Genomic DNA, 19207 nt, shown 5'->3' with positions numbered 1-19207 from the left:
ACAGACATCACACAAACCAACTCGCGCACAAAGTAAGAAGACTATATTGAAGGCTTGAAATAATATTGCGATCGATTTTCATCAAGAAATGGGCCAGGAATATTCCACAATAGTGCAAATAATCGTGAAGGCGGATTGCAGAAAAGCGATTGCGTGACGCTCGGTAAGCTGTAAGATGACATGTTATTATATACCAGACGTAAAAACTCTTCAGATTCTTAGTCTGCATTTTGTACCCAGTCTGCAGTCTATATTTTGTATCCGGTCTGCAGTCTGCTGTCTGCATTTTGTACTGACAGGTATCCGTGGCACCAATACAGTTTATTTTTGGTTACATTTATTCGCAAAACACACATAATCTCCCACAAAATACCTGTGAGTGAGGTAATTCGACATTTTCGTTCTTTCCCACATTAATATTCTTCTCTCCTTTTGTAAGAATGTAGACAGTTAGTTTTGCTGCTGCTCAAGATGGCGGCACATGCGAAGCGGGCGCTCTGCCAAGTCTCTCTTTTACTGTTCCTATTTTTGATATTTTGTCAATTCAAGTATGACATGGCTTTCTATAAAAGCTCAACCTATATGCTGGTGAGCGCTGGTTATGATGCTAAGTACTACCCGGGCCGTAATGATGGTTTGAGAAGATCGCGTTATGCTGCTTCGGATACCACTCTTCCCGCTCTAAAAGCCTACAGAATTCTTAACATTGCACAGTTTAGTCTGTTTGCTGCTGGTCTTATACTGTTAGCTGGAGACATCTGTCCTCAACCTGGTCCTTCTTTTCAACTAAAAAATTCTGGCTTATCGTTTGGTCCCCAAAGTAGAGGATTAGCAATGGCTCATCTTAATATTCGCAGTCTGCTACACAAGATGGATCAAGTGAACCTTATCATGGGCGGTACTAAGTCGTTTGACATATTATCATTCTCGGAGACTTGGCTTAATGATTCGGTTACTGACGACGAGATTCTTATGCCCGGCTATAGCTGTGTGAGGCGGGATCGCCAAGGAAAGGTTGGTGGAGGAGTGGCAATTTATTGCCGCGATTCTATCAATTTTACTATTCGCGAAGACCTAAATAATGCAAATGAAGCCGTGTGGATTCAAGTCAACCGAAAAAATTGTACACCTCTTGTTATTGGTTGTATCTATAGACCACCAGATCAACCGATCGACAACTTTACTGATAACTTCGGTAAATCATTGTCCAAGATCGACCCTGCGTTTGATAAAGTTGCGCTTGGTGATTTTAATATAGATTTTTCGATTAGAAGGAGAAATGCAAATTTGGCTCATAAACGATTGCTCAAGGGAATTGCTGAGCTACACGATCTCAAGCAAGTGATTGAATCTTCGACACGTGTCACGGAACACTCCGAATCTCTCATCGACTTATGCTTTACCAACGCTCAGCAAAAAATTACGGAGTCCGCTGTTTTAGATCCTGGTTTGAGCGATCATTCTTTGATTTACTGTGTCATGAAGAGCGGTCGTCACCGAGCTCCACCAAAGATGATCCAGTTTCGCTCGTATAAAAATTACGACAAAGATTCCTTTGTATCTGATCTCCGCCAAGTACCTTGGCATGTGGCTTTAAATAACCATGAAGATATTGATGACTGTATTGACACCTGGAACAAATTATTCTCAGAGGTTGCCGCAGTACATGCTCCAATAAAAACAAGCCGGGTTAGAGGCTTTTCTATTCCTTGGATAAACTCTAGCATTATAGCTCTAATGAATAAGCGAGATCACCATCTGAAAAAAGCCAAGGGGAATAAAAATAACACTCATTGGCGCCTGTACCGTGAATTGAGGAACAAGGTAACCCACAGTATCAAGAAAGCCAAATCTGATTATTACACTAACCTAATAATTAACGGCAGTAAATCAAGCTCTAAAGACTTCTGGAAAGCTTTAAAACAAACTCTACCTTCGTCTAAAACTTCCTCCAGGATTACCAGTTTGTTAGCTGATGGTGTCCTTCTCACCTCAGCTCAATCTATTGCCTCGACTCTTAATTCATATTTCGTGAACGTGGGTAAATCCCTTGCCGAAAAAATCGTTTCCGAACCGTACATAGCTAAAGCTACGGCCTGCCACTCGACTTTTACGTTTCAACCGATTAGTGAAGATTTTGTCTCAAGATCCATCAGTTCATTGAAAACCAATAAGGCCGTTGGTCTCGACAAAATTAGCGCGCGTCTTTTAAAAGATGCTGTGGACGTTATCACTCCTTCTCTTACGGCCTTATTCAATTTATCCCTTCAAACAAGAACATTTCCTTCGATATGGAAAACAGCAAAGGTTATACCCCTGTTTAAAAAGGGCGATAAATTGAATGCTTCTAATTACAGGCCAATTTCCATTCTCCCGACTGTAAGCAAGATTTTAGAGAAGGCGGTACATACTCAGTTTTATGCATATCTTACTGAGAATAATTTAATTTCACCCAACCAGTTTGGATTTAGATTGAAGTCATCTACTATTACTGCCACCATTCAGCTTTCTGATCAGATCCTTCACTCCATGGATAATGGTTGCCTGACCGGTGCGGTTTTTTTAGACCTCGCCAAAGCGTTTGACACTGTCAATCACTCAATACTGCTCCAGAAGCTCTCAACTTATGGTGTTGATGATGCTGGCAAAGCCTGGTTTACTTCATTCTTAACAAACAGAACACAAATGACTAGCTGTGATTATGCTTGCTCCAAAGCTGCCGCTGTATCGACTGGCGTTGCTCAAGGCTCTATATTGGGCCCACTTTTATTTATAATTTACATGAATGATCTACCTGATGTTTTGCAATCCTGTCAGGTTACTTTATATGCAGATGACACTGTTTTATACCTCGCTTCCAAATCTACTGTAGACTTACAAAGTCAGATTAACGATGACTTAAAACGTATATGTAGGTGGCTTCGGGCAAACCAACTGACTCTGAATGTTCAAAAATCCAAATTTTTGCTTATCGGTAGTAGTTCCCGCTTGAACAAAGTTGAGTCCATACTTATTTCGGCTGATGATACCCCTCTCGATAACGTAGATTCTTTTACTTACCTAGGCATTGTGATTAATAACCACTTCTCCTGGACTGACCACATTGATTATATTCGTAGTAAGGTCAGTAGAAAGTTAGGTCTTTTAAGGCGTATTAAATCTTGCCTCCCCCTCAACGCTAGAATTATGTTTTTCAATAGTTTCATTTTACCTATTTTTGACTATGGGGATATCATCTGGGGAGATCGCGGAAATGCGTCCTTAATGTCTGAGCTGCAAGTGTTGCAGAATAAGGCCGCTCGCCTCATTTTAGACTTACCTGTTTATTTTTCCGCAACTGAGGCCCTAAAGAGACTTGGCTGGAAACCATTACTGCGTCGTAGAAAAGAACACCATGCCATCTTTATGTACAAATTAATTAACAACCATTCATGTAATACTATTCCTGTCACATTTAATCGGGACTTTCATGGTTACAATACAAGATCGAGAAATGACGTTCGAAAATCCAGTGCCACAAGAAGATGGGGTCATTGGTCGTCAGTTAACTTTAGCGCAGATGTATGGAATGGTTTAGACATCTCACTAAGAAATGCAAACTCACTGCCTGCCTTCAAACGTGGCCTGTCTAAATTTAATTTTGAATTTTAATTTACCTTACTAGTATTACTCTTAGTTAATACTTTGTGATTAGTATTTTTAATTAGTTCTTAGATTTAGTTTTAGTTATTTGTTTTTTATTTGTAATTTATCTTTGTATTAGTATTTAATTTAAGAGGACCCTCCTGTAAACCACTTTTGTGACGCTGGCATCCTCATTAAAGATTATATTTTATTTTTAGACATTACTCACAATGTTTCAAGTAATCCACCCACCCTACAAAAAAGGAACTCTTGCATGCATAGCATGCCTATGTTTTAAAATAGGTATATGCCCTTGGCCAGACTTGAGCGCACTATTTCAGTATACTAGTCCGCCACCCGTAGTATCACTACACCCGATTCCAAGGATCCAGTACCATCCAGGTATCCCAGTTACCCTGCTCACAGGGTCTAGTTTTTTTTTTCCTCCGCCACAAAATGGAAAAATTGCGCAATAGTACCCAGAGGTCATTGGGCCCTCAACACCATGACAACTAACTGTGATCCAATGAGGTGTTCACATACTGATCACGCGTGTTATCCCTCAACACCATGACAACTAACTGTGATCCAATGAAGTGTTCACATGCTGATCACGCGTGTTATCTTGATGATGATTGACGTTGTCATGCACAGACAGGGCCGGGTCACATGACGAACACGAGACTTTGCTTATAAAACTCTTTGGTCAGTTGTTTTGTATTTCAACGTATTTGGATTGCGATTTCCTGGAGCATTATAGCGCAAACGCGCAAAATACTTACAGACGCATATACAAGTCGTATTAATCGCGGCTAATCCACACTGAAAGATGTTATTGAGCGGTAATTTTGGAACGGATTGAGTCGCGAACGCTTGAAAGCTATTAAAGCCTTGAATGCCTTGTATGCTAAGTATGCCAATGTCTTAGTTGAAAAACGTTCACTTGTTGTAAAAAGCAAAATCTGAAATCTGAAACCAAACTGCATTTACTCTATGCAATCTATTGAACAACGCTACTACCGTGAAACTGAAGAACATAACTATATGGGATGCAAACTGCTTGTGAAGAAAGACGACATGTTGGATTCACTTGATGGCAAGGAACGTAGCTACGATAACAGTATGAATGGTATTAATTTCACGATCAGAAAGGTGAATCTTATGTTCGTTTTCATTGTGGTTGTATGGATATTCTTTTTTAATAAATACGTGATCCAAAACCCTGTGTTTTTTTGTGTATAATGTTATCATGTTAAATATTGTTTACGCAATTGTCTTGTCACAAGCGGCCCAAGCTCACGTCTCGAGAAAAAGCCAACGATTAATTCATGAACGCGTCACGCGTTGTGTGACTCGGTGTTAAGTTACGAGAGGAACTGCACGTTATAAGGAATAGTACAGGGAACGAAGTACGGTCGATTTACAACGATACATATTTCGAAATATGAACATTTTTCTCGTAAAATCAATAAAACTTACTCATACCCTGTGTATCCGTTGTATTTTCTGGCGATTTCTGCCGTTTTAAGCTCGCTTTACCATCACTGTTGTTCACATCATCTACTTTTATTACGTTGATAAAATCTGTACAGACATCACACCGACCAACTCGCGCGCAAAGTAAGAAGACTGTATTAAAGGCTTGAAATAATATTGCCATCGATTTTCATCAAGAAATGGGCCAGGAATATTCCACAATAGTGCAAATAATCGTGAAGGCGGATTGCAGAAAAGCGATTGCGTGACGCTCGGTAAGCTGTAAGATGGCATGTTATTATATACCAGACGTAAAAACTCTTCAGATTCTTAGTCTGCATTTTGTACCCACTCTGCAGTCTGCAGTCTATATTTTGTATCCGGTCTGCTGTCTGCATTTTGTACTAACAGGTATCCGTGGCACCAATACAGTTTATTTTTGGTTACATTTATTGCAAAACACACATAATCTACCACAAAATACCTGTGAGTGAGGTAATTCGACATTTTCGTTCTTTCCCACATAAATATTCTTCTCTCCTTTTGTAAGAATATAGACATCACTCACAATGTTTCAAGTAATCCACCCACCCTACAAAAAAGGAACTCTTGCACGCATAGTATGCCTATGTTTTGAAATAGGTGTATGCCCTTGGCCAGACTTGAGCGCACTATTTCAGTATACTAATCCGACACCCGTAGTATCACTACACTTGATTCCAAGGATCCAGTACCATCCAGGTATCCCAGTTACCCTGCTCACAGGGTCTAGTTACTGGGATACCTGTGGTAGCCCAGTCATAAAATGCCTTTGTTTTTTTGTCGTCTTTTTTTTTTTTTTTTCCTCCGCCACAAAATGGAAAAATTGCGCAATAGTACCCAGAGGTCATTGGGCCCTCAACACCATGACAACTAACTGTGATCCAATGAGGTGTTCACATGCTGATCACGCGTGCTATCTTGATGATGATTGACGTTGTCATGCACGGACAGGGCCGAGTCACATGACGAACACGAAATTTTTGCCCATAAAACTCTTTTGTCAGTCGTTTTGTATTTCAATGTGTTTGGATTACGATCATCTGGAGCATTATGGCGCAAACGCTCAAAATACTTATGGACGCATACACAAGTCGTATTGTTCGCGGCCAATCCACACAAAAAGATGTTATTGAGTGGTAATTTTGGAACGGACTGAATCGTGAACGCTTGAAAGCCATGAAAGCATTGAATGCCTTGTATGTCTTGTATGCTAAGTATGCCAATGTCTTAGTTGAAAACGTTAACTCGTTGTAAAAAGCAAAATCTGAAATCTGAAACCAAACTGCATATACTCTATGCAATCTATTGAACAACACTACTACCGTGAGACTGAAGAACAAAATTCAAATGGATACAAACTGCTTGTGAAGAAAGACGCCATGTTGGATTCACTAGATGCCAGTGAACGTAGCTACGATAACAGTGCGAATGGTATTAATTTAACGATCAGAAAGATGAATCTTATGTTTTTTTTCCATTGTAGTTGTATGGATATTCTTTTTAAATAAATACATGATCCAAAATCCCGTGTTTTTTGTATATAATGTTATTATGTTAAGTATTGTTTACGCAATTGTCTTGTCACAGGCAACCCAAGGTCACGTCTCGAGAAAGAGCCAACGATTAATTCACGAACGCGTTACGCGTTGTGTGACTCAGAATAAGTTGAAAATTTGAACACGTTATTAGGAATAGTATAGGGAACGAAATATGGTCGATTTACAACGATAAATATTTCGAAATATGAAGAGTTTTCTCGTAAAATCAATAAAACTTACACATACCCTGTGTATCCGTTGTAGTTTCTGGCGATTGTTGCCGTTTTAAGCTTGCTTTACCATCACTATTATTCACGTCATCTACTTTTATTACATTGGTAAAATCTGTACAGACATCACACCAACCAACTCGTGCGCAAAGTAAGAAGACTATGTTGAAGGCTTGAAATTATATTACGATCGATTTTCATCAAGAAATGGGCCAGGAATTTTCCACAATAGTGCAAATAATCGTGGAGGCTGATCGCGGAAAAGCGATTGCGTGACGCTCGGTATCCTGTAAGATGACATGTTATTATATACCAGACGTAAAAACTCTTCAGATTCTCAGTCTGCATTTTTTACCCACTCTGCAGTCTATATTTTGTATCCGGTCTGCAGTCTGCTGTCTACATTTTGTACTAACAGGTATCCGTGGCACAAATACAGTTTATTTTTTCGTTACATTTATTCGCACAACACACATAATCTACCACAAAATACCTGTGTGTGAGGTAATTCGACATTTTCATTCTTTCCCGCGTTAATAATCTTCTTTCCTTTTGTAAGAATGTAGACCACTTACAATGTTTCAAGTAATCCACCCACTTTAGAAAAAATAACTCTTGCATGCGTATCATGCCTATGTTTTGAGACAGGTGTATGCCCTTGGCCAGACTTGAGCTCACTATTTCAGTATACTAGTCCGGCACGCGTAGTATCACTACACTTGACTCCACGGATCCAGTACCATCCAGGTATCCCAGTTACCCTGCTCACAGGGTCTAGTTTTTTTTTTTTTTTTCCTCCGCCACAAAATGGAAAAATTGCGCAATAGTACCCAGAGGTCATCGGGCCCTGAACACCATGACAACTAACTGTGATCCAATGAGGTGTTCACATGCTGATCACGCGTGTTATCCCTCAACACCATGACAACTCATTGTGATCCAATGAGGTGTTCACATGCTGATCACGCGTGTTATCCCTCAACACGATGACAACTAACTGTGATCCAATGAGATGTTCAAATGCTGATCACGCGTGTTATCTTGATGATGATTGACGTTGTCATGCACAGACAGGGCCGGGTCACATGACGAACACGAGATCTTGCTTATAAATTTCAACGTATTTGGATTGCGATTTTCTGGAGCATTATGGCGCAAACGCGCAAAATACTTACAGATGCATATACAAGTCGTATTAATCGCGGCTAATCCACACTGAAAGATGTTATTGAGCGGTAATTTTGGAACGAATTGAGTCGCCAACGCTTGAAAGCCATGAAAGCCTTGAATACCTTGTATGCTAAGTATGCCAATGTCTTAGTTGAAAAACGTTCACTTGTTGTCAAAAGCAAAATCTGAAATCTGAAACCAAACTGCATATACTCTATGCAATCTATTGAACAACGTTACTACCGTGAGACTGAAGAAAATAACTATAATGGTGCAAACTGCTTGTGAAGAAAGACGACATGTTGGATTCACTCGATGGCAAGGAACGTAGCTACGATAACAGTACGAGTGGTATTAATTGCACGATCAGAAAGGTGAATCTTATGTTTGTTTTCATTGTAGTTGTATGGATATTCTTTTTTAATAAATACGTGATCCAAAACCCTGTGTTTTTTTGTGTATAATGTTATTATGTTAAATATTGTTACGCAATTGTCTTGTCACTGGCGGCCCAAGCTCAAGTCTCGAGAAAAAGCCAACGATTGATTCATGAACGCGTCACGCGTTGTGTGACTCGGTGTTAAGTTACGAGAGGAACTGCGCGTTATAAGGAATAGTACAGGGAACGAAGTATGGTCGATTTACAACGATACATATTTCGAAATATGAACATTTTTCTTGTAAAATCAATAAAACTTACTCATACCCTGTGTATCCGTTGTATTTTCTGGCGATTTCTGCCGTTTGAAGCTTGCTTTACCATCACTGTTATTCACGTCATCTACTTTTATTATGTTGGTAAAATCTGTACAGACATCACACCAACCAACTCGCGCGCAAAATAAGAAGACTATATTGAAGGCTTGAAATAATTTTGCGATCGATTTTCATCAAGAAATGGGCCAGGAATATTCCATAATAGTGCAAATAATCGTGAAGGCTGATCGCAGAAAAGTTATTGCGTGACGCTCGGTAAGCTGTAAGATGACATGTTATTATATACCAGACGTAAAAACTCTTCAGATTCTTAGTCTGCATTTTGTACCCACTCTGCAGTCTGCAGTCTATATTTTGTATCCGGTCTGCAGTCTGCTGTCTGCATCTTGTACTAACAGGTATCCGTGGCACCAATACAGTTTATTTTTGGTCACATTTATTCGCAAAACACACATAATCTACCACAAAATACCTGTGTGTGAGGTAATTCGACATTTTCGTTCTTTCCCACATTAATATTCTTCTCTCCTTTTCTAAGAATGTAGACATCACTCACAATGTTTCAAGTAATCCACCCACCCTACAAAAAAATTAACTCTTGCATGCATAGCATGCCTATGTTTTGAAATAGGTGTATGCCCTTGGCCAGACTTGAGCGCACTATTTCAGTATACTAGTCCGACACCCGTAGTATCACTACACTTGATTCCAAGGACCAGTACCATCCAGGTATCCCAGTTACCCTGCTCACAGGGTCTAGTTTTTTTTTTTTTTTTCCTCCGCCACAAAATGGAAAAATTGCGCAATAGTACCCAGAGGTCATTGGGCCCTCAACACCATGACAACTAACTGTGATCCAATGAGGTGTTCACATACTGATCACGCGTGTTATCCCTCAACACCATGACAACTAACTGTGATCCAATGAGGTGTTCACATGCTGAGTTCGCGTGTTATGTTGATGATGATTGACGTTGTCATACACAGACAGGGCCGGGTCACATGACAAATCACGAGATTTTGCTTAAAAAGCTCTTTGGTCAGTTGTTTTGTATTTCAACGTATTTGGATTGCGATTTCCTGGAGCATTATATCGCAAACGCGCAAAATATTTACAGACGCATATACAAGTCGTATTAATCGCGGCTAATCCACACTGAAAGATGTTATTGAGCGGTAATTTTGGAACGGATTGAGTCGCGAACGCTTGAAAGCCATGAAAGCCTTGAATGCCTTGTATGCTAAGTATGCTAATGTCTTAGTTGAAAAACGTTCACTTGTTGTAAAAAGCAAAATCTGAAATCTGAAACCAAACTGCATATACTCTATGCAATCTATTGAACAACGCTACTACCGTGAGACTGAAGAACATAACTATATGGAATGCAAACTGCTTTTGAAGAAAGACGACATGCTGGATTCACTTGATGGCAAGGAACGTGGCTACGATAACAGTACGAATGGTATAAATTTCACGATCAGAAAGGTGAATCTTATGTTTGTTTTCATTGTAGTTGTATGGATATTCTTTTTTAATAAATACGTGATCCAAGACCCTGTGTTTTTTTGTGTATAATGTTGTTATGTTAAATATTGTTTACGCAATTGTCTTGTCACAAGCGGCCCAAGCTCACGTCTCGAGAAAAAGCCAACGATCAATTCATGAACGCGTCACGCGCTGCGTGACTCGGTGTTAAGTTACGAGAGGAACTGCGCGTTATAAGGAATAGTACAGGGAACGAAGTATGGTCGATTTACAACGATACATATTTCGAAATATGAACATTTTTCTCGTAAAATCAATAAAACTTACTCATACCCTGTGTATCCGTTGTATTTTCTGGCGATTTCTGCCGTTTTAAGCTTGCTTTACCATCACTGTTGTTCACATTGTCTACTTTTATTACGTTGATAAAATCTGTACAGACATCACACCAACCAACTCGCGTGCAAAGTAAGAAGACTATATTGAAGGCTTGAAATAATACTGCGATCGATTTTCATCAAGAAATGGGCCAGGAATATTCCACAATAGTGCAAATAATCGTGAAGGCGGATTGCAGAAAAGCGATTGCGTGACGCTCGGTAAGCTGTAAGATGACATGTTATTATATACCAGACGTAAAAACTCTTCGGATTCTTAGTCTGCATTTTGTACCCACTCTGCAGTCTGCAGTCTATATTTTGTATCCGGTCTGCAGTCTGCTGTCTGCATTTTTTAATAACAGGTATCCGTGGCACCAATACAGTTTATTTTTGGTTACATTTATTCGCAAAACACACATAATCTACCACAAAATACCTGTGAATTAGGAAATTCGACATTTTCGTTCTTTCCCACATTAATATTCTTCTCTCCTTTTTTAAGAATGTAGACATCACTCACAATGTTTCAAGTAATCCACCCACCCTACCAAAAAGGAACTCTTACACGCATAGCATGCCTATGGTTTGAAATAGGTGTATGCCCTTGGCCAGACTTGAGCGCACTATTTCAGTATACTAGTCCGACACCCTTAGTATCACTACACTTGATTCCAAGGATCCAGTACCATCCAGGTATCCCAGTTACCCTGTTCACAGGGTCTAGTGTTAAATATTGTTTACGCAATTGTCTTGTCACAGGCAGCCCAACGTCTCGAGAAAAAGCCAACGATTAATTCATGAACGCGTCACGCGTTGTGTGACTCGGTGATAAGTTACGAGAGGAACTGCACGTTATAAGGAATAGTATAGGGAACGAAGTATGGTCGATTTACAACGATATATATTTCGAAATACGAACATTTTTCTCGTAAAATCAATAAAACTTACTCATACCCTGTGTATCCGTTGTATTTTCTGGCGATTTCTGCCGTTTTAAGCTTGCTCTACCATCACTGTTATTCACGTCATCTACTTTTATTACGTTGGTAAAATCTGTACTGACATCACACCAATCAACTCGCGCGCAAAGTAAGAATACTATATTGAAGGCTTGAAATAATATTGCGATCGATTTTCATCAAGAAATGGCCAGGAATATCTCACAATAGTGCAAATAATCGTGAAGGCGGATCGCAGAAAAGCGATTGCGTGACGCTCGGTAAGCTGTAAGATGACATGTTACTATATACTAGACGTAAAACCTCTTCGGAGTCTTAGTCTGCATTTTGTACCCACTCTGCAGTCTGCAGTCTATATTTTGTATCCGGTCTGCAGTCTGCTGTCTGTATTTTGTACTAACAGGTATCCGTGGCACCAATACAGTTTATTTTTGGTTACATTTATTCGCAAAACACACATAATCTACCTCAAAATACCTGTGAGTGAGGTAATTCGACATTTTCGTTCTTTCCCACATTAATATTCTTCTCTCCTTTTGTAAGAATGTAGACATCACTCACAATGTTTCAAGTAATCCACCCACCCTACAAAAAAGTAACTCTTGCATGCATAGCATGCCTATGTTTTGAAATAGGTGTATGCCCTTGGCCAGACTTGAGCGAACTATTTCAGTATACTAGTCCGACACCCGTAGTATCACTACACTTGATTCCAAGGATCCAGTACCATCCAGGTATCCCAGTTACCCTGCTCACAGGGTCTAGTTTTGAAGTAAAGGTGACGTTATGAACCCCATTTTTCAACTGGCCTTAAAATCTCTCTGCTTTGAAACTAAATTAGTTCTGTCATGTCATGCCCTTTTTAGAAGCGGACAGGACAGTTAGTTGGGTGGTTGTGGGCTTATGACCATTTCCCATGTGTTAAATTGAACTCCATGAAAAACGTTTCCTCGCGAAGAAATACGATAAAAAGGCAAAGTTGAATCAACTAAAATCAGTAGCGGTAAGAGGTTGACTTTTGTTTCGAATTTGCTGAAACGAATTAATTTTTCACGTCACAATTTGTGTCCTTTATCTCCAAGCTTGCGAATAGGCCGACATCATAAGTGCTTGGGCACGAGCTTTTCTTCTTCCGCGGGAAAATATGAGGCCTTCAGTAACACGAGTGGATCAGAGGTCTGCAAAGGGTCAAGCACTGATAATTAGTCCCAGGCCCCGGCAAACCTCTCCCCCGCCCCGTCTCGTCTTTAAATCTACCCGCGGGTTGAAAAAAGCGCGTCTCTCTGTGCTAATAATGAGGGCTTTTGCGCAGGCTATTTATCACTTATTAGTTGGCAAGAAGCTGCGTTCATAGCCAATTCCGATACTGACATTCCGCTATGAATTCTCGATCGAGTGTCAGTTTCTCGTCCCGCCTCAAGATGGTCATTCTACACAACTGCGCACAGGGTGTAACAGTTGTAGATTCTTCTTTCGTTTTTCCGCTTAGCACATTTTCCTATGTGTTTTTTTCACCGCTGGCCACGAGTTAAAAACAAAATTTGCATATAATACCGGCGTTCTGTGACACTGACCGGCGAGCATCAGAGGGTCTGGGAACCAATTTAACCAAAATTATAAGTTTCAGCTCCGCACAGCCCCTTACAGGGTCTTGTAGCCATTAGCGAGGTTGTTGTTAACGATAAGTAAAATGAGGATCGCCTTAATCGCTGTTATCGCCTCTTCTCTCGTTTGTCACGGTAAGTCGTATATTAGAAATTCGTTGATCAATATCATGGGGCAAATTTCTGCCCTTACATCGTAGACTAACGATTCATTTACAGCGCCTAAAATGATTGCTCTCTACACGAGACAGGCGTGCAACTCTCCGTGGTGGCGGACTAGTAGCAGGTTTAGTTGCATGACAGGGAGTCTTGTCTAAACGAGCGATAGTAATTGCCTGGCTGAGCTTCTGTCTCTGCGTTATTTGATATTTTGTGCCGGGTGGTTACTGGTAAAAGCGAAAGCCGTTGGAAATGATAGAAAATTCCATCATGGGGTTTTCATAGCCGCACCAAAAATTTAACCGGAAACCACCGTACGTTCGAAACGGATGTCTGTTTCATTACAAATAGCTGCATTACCCTAACCAGTCCCCGAAGAACAGATATTTGCAAGATAATATTTTACAATATTTGTAAGGACAGCAAATAGTGTATCAAGCCAGTTTTCCTTCCTACCCGTGATATAGAGCATCATTAGGTGAGTTAGGACAGTTAGATGTTTCTTTCATTTGAGAGAGGAGCTCTCGTTTGTACCACATTGACTTTTAAAATAAGAAAAAGGGTATAAAACTCAAATGTCCATCGGTGAGCTGCCATCTTTCAAATTGCTCTGTATTTAAATTTAACACGAGGTCATTTTTTAGAAACCCGAGCCGTTGTGTTACAAGTGCGGTTTGCGTTTTTCGCAGTTGTCTTTGAAACTGTTAGCGCTCTGAGGGATTCATTGTTTAATTTTAAAGGTTGTTGTTGATGAGACAATTTTTGTAAACAGAACCTTTTTCATCGAAGATGGTCACACGGCAGAAACTTTCGGTGCTTCACCCAGATCACGTGTGGAGAATCACGCCATGAAATCTGAGAAGTTTCGAACCGTCATTTGAAGGATATAACAGATAATCCTACGCCGTATTTCGTATTGCACAATGTTTCAAAAGCATTTTGAGCTGTAAACAACAAAATCCTCGTACCATGTTCTTTCAAATTGAAGAGACTAAATAATAACATAACAATTACAAAGAAAGGACAATATCCTGACTCAACATTCATCGAAAAACCACATTATCCCGAAACTATAACATCCGACCGCAAAAGAACGAGACGAAGCTACATTCTGAAAATAGTTGTAATAGTGCACGATACATTATCCATCTGATAAAAACAAGGTGATGTACTAAATATTCAACTTCAAACGTTTAGTTTTGTAACTGTAAATGCAGTTTTAAATTGCTGACGGCTTTATATTATACCAAATGTTCTTTGCGCTTCAATGATCTTCTCTTATAAAGAAACTTTTCGTTCTTCTTCTGTGCACCTATGGTCTCGCAATTAATGTTTGAGAGACCATGTCGTCGAAAATTGACTTATATCGCGTGTTTGAAACAGATTTGGTTTAAGGATTAGGTCACGCAACTCAAGCAATGAGCTATGTCTTAGCAATTTGCAAACATACATCAAGGGTTATGACGGCCTGAAATTGTTTCAAATCCTAAAATAAACACAGAAAAGCCAGATGGAATTGAATTTATATGGACAATAGCATCCGGAAAGGAGAGCAGCTTTCAGGAAAACTCCAAACACCAGTCAACCGTACTTTTCTTAAAGAGTTTCTCGCAGTTTCAATCAATAGGGCATCAAAAGAAATTATTCCAAAATTATGATTGTATCCAAAGTTATAAGTTGCTCTGTTGTTGCTATTAAACAACTTCTCTGAGGCAAATTTTGAATTGAAAGCTTTGATCAATCAACGAAACTAACTAACCTAGACTAAAGGGGGTAAGTTTTTAGAAAAACTGTGGTGCTGCGTCGGTGGGAGAGTATAATCAGTTGATGACATAAATTGGCCACTGTTAAGAGTTTCAAAGATGACGTTTGGAGATGACGCTCGAAACTCTGAACGGTGGCCAATTTACGTTATCAACTCAGTTGATGATGCCAACCCAACTAACCTGGAGTGCCATGATTAGGTCCCTTAGTTTTGATCGTCAATCAGCGGAGCGTTTGAAGACGGAAAGCCCGATCTTTTGTTTAGCTCAATTGGATATAGGCACTCCTCATGAAACTCGCTTTTCAAGCAATTTATTTAAGTTGTTAAATGCATGCAGTAAGCCTTATTTCTTTTTGGCACGAATCAGTTGAGTGAAATGGTTTGTTCTTGACATATTTGTTTTATTTCCTTTCATTTCCATTCAGCTTTCATTGCTTTGTCTCATTTCATTAGCTTTCAAGGTAAAACGGGCCAGATGTTGAGTAAGTTATGAAATAGTCAGTACGAATCTAGATCAACAATGAATGGTTCAATGATTAGAAATGGGTCATGGGCGTCGGTAGGTTTTTTTCCCAAGGGGCTCGAGTTACGAATTTCTGCGCGCTTTGCATGAGCTGGTTTATACTGCTGCTCCTGTGCTTCTTTGTGTATCAGCGGGCATTACGAGAAAGATCAGCATATGAAATATTTAGCTTTGGAAAAGATTTACGCCATTTAGATTTTCAGTTGTCCGTTATCACCTTGAAGGGGGCGGGTGTGGGGGGGGGATGGGGGGCACCAGCACCCCAGGGTTTCCAGCGGGTTACACCCTTGTGGGTCCTATTGTAGTCAACGTTAACACTTCTACATCTCTCCGTTACTTCGCGCGCTTGATTGGTCAATCCAGCGGACAGTTTTCTACTGCACAGCCCGCTAAAATTTAAGGTCCTTTCTATTGCAAATGGGGCTTCAAAAGCATGTAAACCTTTCTTTCCTTGTGATTTATTTGCAGTTTTTTCGATTACATGTTATCAATGTGTTCCCGAGATGACCGCCAATTGTAGTTCATTTAACACTAAACAGTGCATCCACCACCAAATTAAGCGGACCTGTCCCGAGGGAATGGATTCTTGTATGCGGACACATGTTAGTGGGATTTTTAACGGTGCGACGATTGACGTAGAAAAAAGATCCTGTGCGAGTACCTCCACTTGTGGAAGTTTGAAGACCTCGTGTGACCGGGATCGAATGAACTTGACGGATGTAAAGTGTGATTGGTCATGTTGTCGCAGTGACCTGTGCAATGTAGGCCATGACGTGGGTTACAGCCCTATTCTTTTTCTCGTGGTTGCCTTTTTGACTGTTTTCCTTTGACCCACAATCTTTAAGACGCCGGCGGTGGTTACCAAGAGATTATGGCTGAATAGTACGTGTCTGCTTATCCTAGGCAGATTTTGAACGATATGTATCACAGCAGAATGCATAAGAAAGACTTGGGAACATTAATCTTGTATTGAGCGTCAGTATGCTCATTTGTGAATGGTGGTTTTCCTTCCTATGACTAATTATATACAACGTACGCTGTTCAAGTTTTGTTGAAGAATGCACCCTTTTTGCTGTTGCTTTTGTTGTTGTTGTTGTTGTCATTTTTGTTTTTTGAATGTCACGCAGCGCTCCCCCATTGCGTGACAACCTAAACAGAAACCGCTGTGAAGACAGGGACAGGGAAAAACGTTTCAATAGCTGTCATGGGTTTTAGTCCCCCTTCGCTTAGAGTGCTATTGTCGAGGGACTGAAAAAAAAAAAAAAAAAAAAACTCCCCTAATATTTGAGGAGTTAATTTCTCCGTCACGGGTCAAGAAGCAAGAGTGCAGTAGTAAAGAGGAAACATTTTATGTTATTTTCTGCCTGAAGTCAGAAATATTCCTTGACTTCATATTGCATACTATATAAATTTGTTTTACAGTTTTTTTTATTTGTGCTTGCTGAATGAGAGATGGTTTTGCCAACTTAATCGTAGTAGTTCCGTTGGCTTTTATAGCCGCAAATGCTAATCATTCGTATTTCAAACTTTACCAGAACAAACTTGACACGGTAACTGAAAATAACAAAATTAAAAACACGCGAATAAGCATAAAATAACTTACAACGTATGAGTGAAAGTACTGGAAAACGACAAAGCGAAATAAACAAGGACACCTACAAGTCGAATGTGACCAAACCAAAGACGAAAAAATGAAACTCAAAGCTAAATATGTAACGATATTTTTCGCAAACTAAACAACCAACCAAATAAATCACACGCGCGAACAATATATATACGATATGCAAATAAAATATAACAAGTAAAAAACTGGTAACTGACAAAAAATATTAATGAAGACGAGAAAATAAACACTTAAAACGAAACTATGAAACATCAAGAACAACAAAAAATGATAATACAAATTCTTACGCCTACAGCTGTCGCCAATCTGATATCAATATCTAGAGTCAAGAGACTATCATAAACTGTTTATAATCCCTTGTCAAAGTTCATTATTAGGACTATTGTATCTCTACACAAATTACCAGAAGATAGTTTGCATCAGAGCTAAGTTATGAACTTTATTTCCGATAGGTGAGATCAATATCGAGTGAGAAATCATTTCTGTTAGTAAAATAGTTATGTACTAACATCAACTTTGGCCCTTTGATCATGCCATGAAAATAAAAATTACGCAAAACTTATGAAGCTCTTTATAAATGACTGTAGCAGATCATTTTTTTTTTTTTACTTACTTACTTACTTTGGAAGATAAGTGCTCTTGAGATATCTTCTTCAAAATGTCCAAGAATAAACAGGAAACTTTTAATTTCTTGGGAAGTCAAATTGCAACTCTTGTTCAACTCCAAATGTAGCGCTATCAGCTACAAAAAAGTTTTCTTTTTCTTGTCAGTAATTTTTCATAATTTTAACATAGGTACTGATTCGAAGACTGAAAACTGGTGTGAACGTGTGGAAAGGCTCTCAGCGGAATTGTGGTCGATGCTGTGTTCTAGGCTTTCATTCGTTCTTTTTTTCGCACGACCCCATAGGCACAACTGTATGACAGGCATGCAGGGTCTCGTGATTCCCAATCTCCTCTCTATCACTACAGAGTTCCTTTCGGTGAACTGATTGGATGTAATGGACTTTACCGAAGGGTCCAACGTGGGTTTGGCAGGATGCGGGATGAAGCTTAAACCCGAGGCGGGTTGTGGGATATGAAAAATTTTAAAGGTGAGACGCGAGATGAAAATAGGAAGGGCCAGGATGTACTCTGTTTTGAAAGCGAAATAGGGGATAGGACGTGTATAGGCGTGATCATAATTCAGCTCAAGTTACGAGTCACCCGAGAAATTAAAAAGTATCAATTTGCTTTAGAAATGGGCTTAATTGATGCACCCGTGTAAATTGGGATTGACAGGCCTAAATGGCTCAGAAGTACGTCCTGTTTTCTCTGTATTAGTTACAAGTGTTTACACGACTCCACAGTATCTCGTGTTTTCTCACCTTCGTCAGTTATAATTTTGCTACCATGAGTATGTCTGAGTGAACGCCTCTTTCTGTATGATAGCATCGGCGGTCCTTTAAAGATTTCTTTCAGCAATGGTTGTTGCTGTACTAAATGCCACTTCCTCATAAGAATTTATTTAAGGTTTGGAACGGTTCGATAGTATTGTGTTACTACAAAGGGTAAGATTTGATTATTTGTTTTTCCCCGTGGAAGGAGGGCCCGTTTACGTCTCTCAATTTTCACTTTTGAGAGTCGGTTGTCAATTATGCTTTTCGGGTAGTTTCTCTTAGCCAGGTATGTTTTGAACTGTCTAATTTTCCCTTCAAATTTTTGTTTAGGAGAAGTACTCCTGGAGAGTTGTAACGCTTCGCCTTTAACGAAACCTCCTTTTCTCCTCTGTTGTTGTTCGATCGGCTGAAGAATTTATCTATGTAACAGGAAAGCTTTTCTGTGGGTCTTTCTGCATGTGGAGTTTTTGTGTCTCACCAGGAGCCTTTAAGAGTCTTTAAGAGTCTCACACTTAAAGACCGCAAACACAC

The sequence above is a fragment of the Pocillopora verrucosa genome, chromosome 1 (genome assembly GCF_036669915.1).
Source record: "Pocillopora verrucosa isolate sample1 chromosome 1, ASM3666991v2, whole genome shotgun sequence".
Lineage (NCBI taxonomy): Eukaryota > Metazoa > Cnidaria > Anthozoa > Scleractinia > Pocilloporidae > Pocillopora > Pocillopora verrucosa.
Note: the sequence above shows the minus strand (reverse complement) of the source record.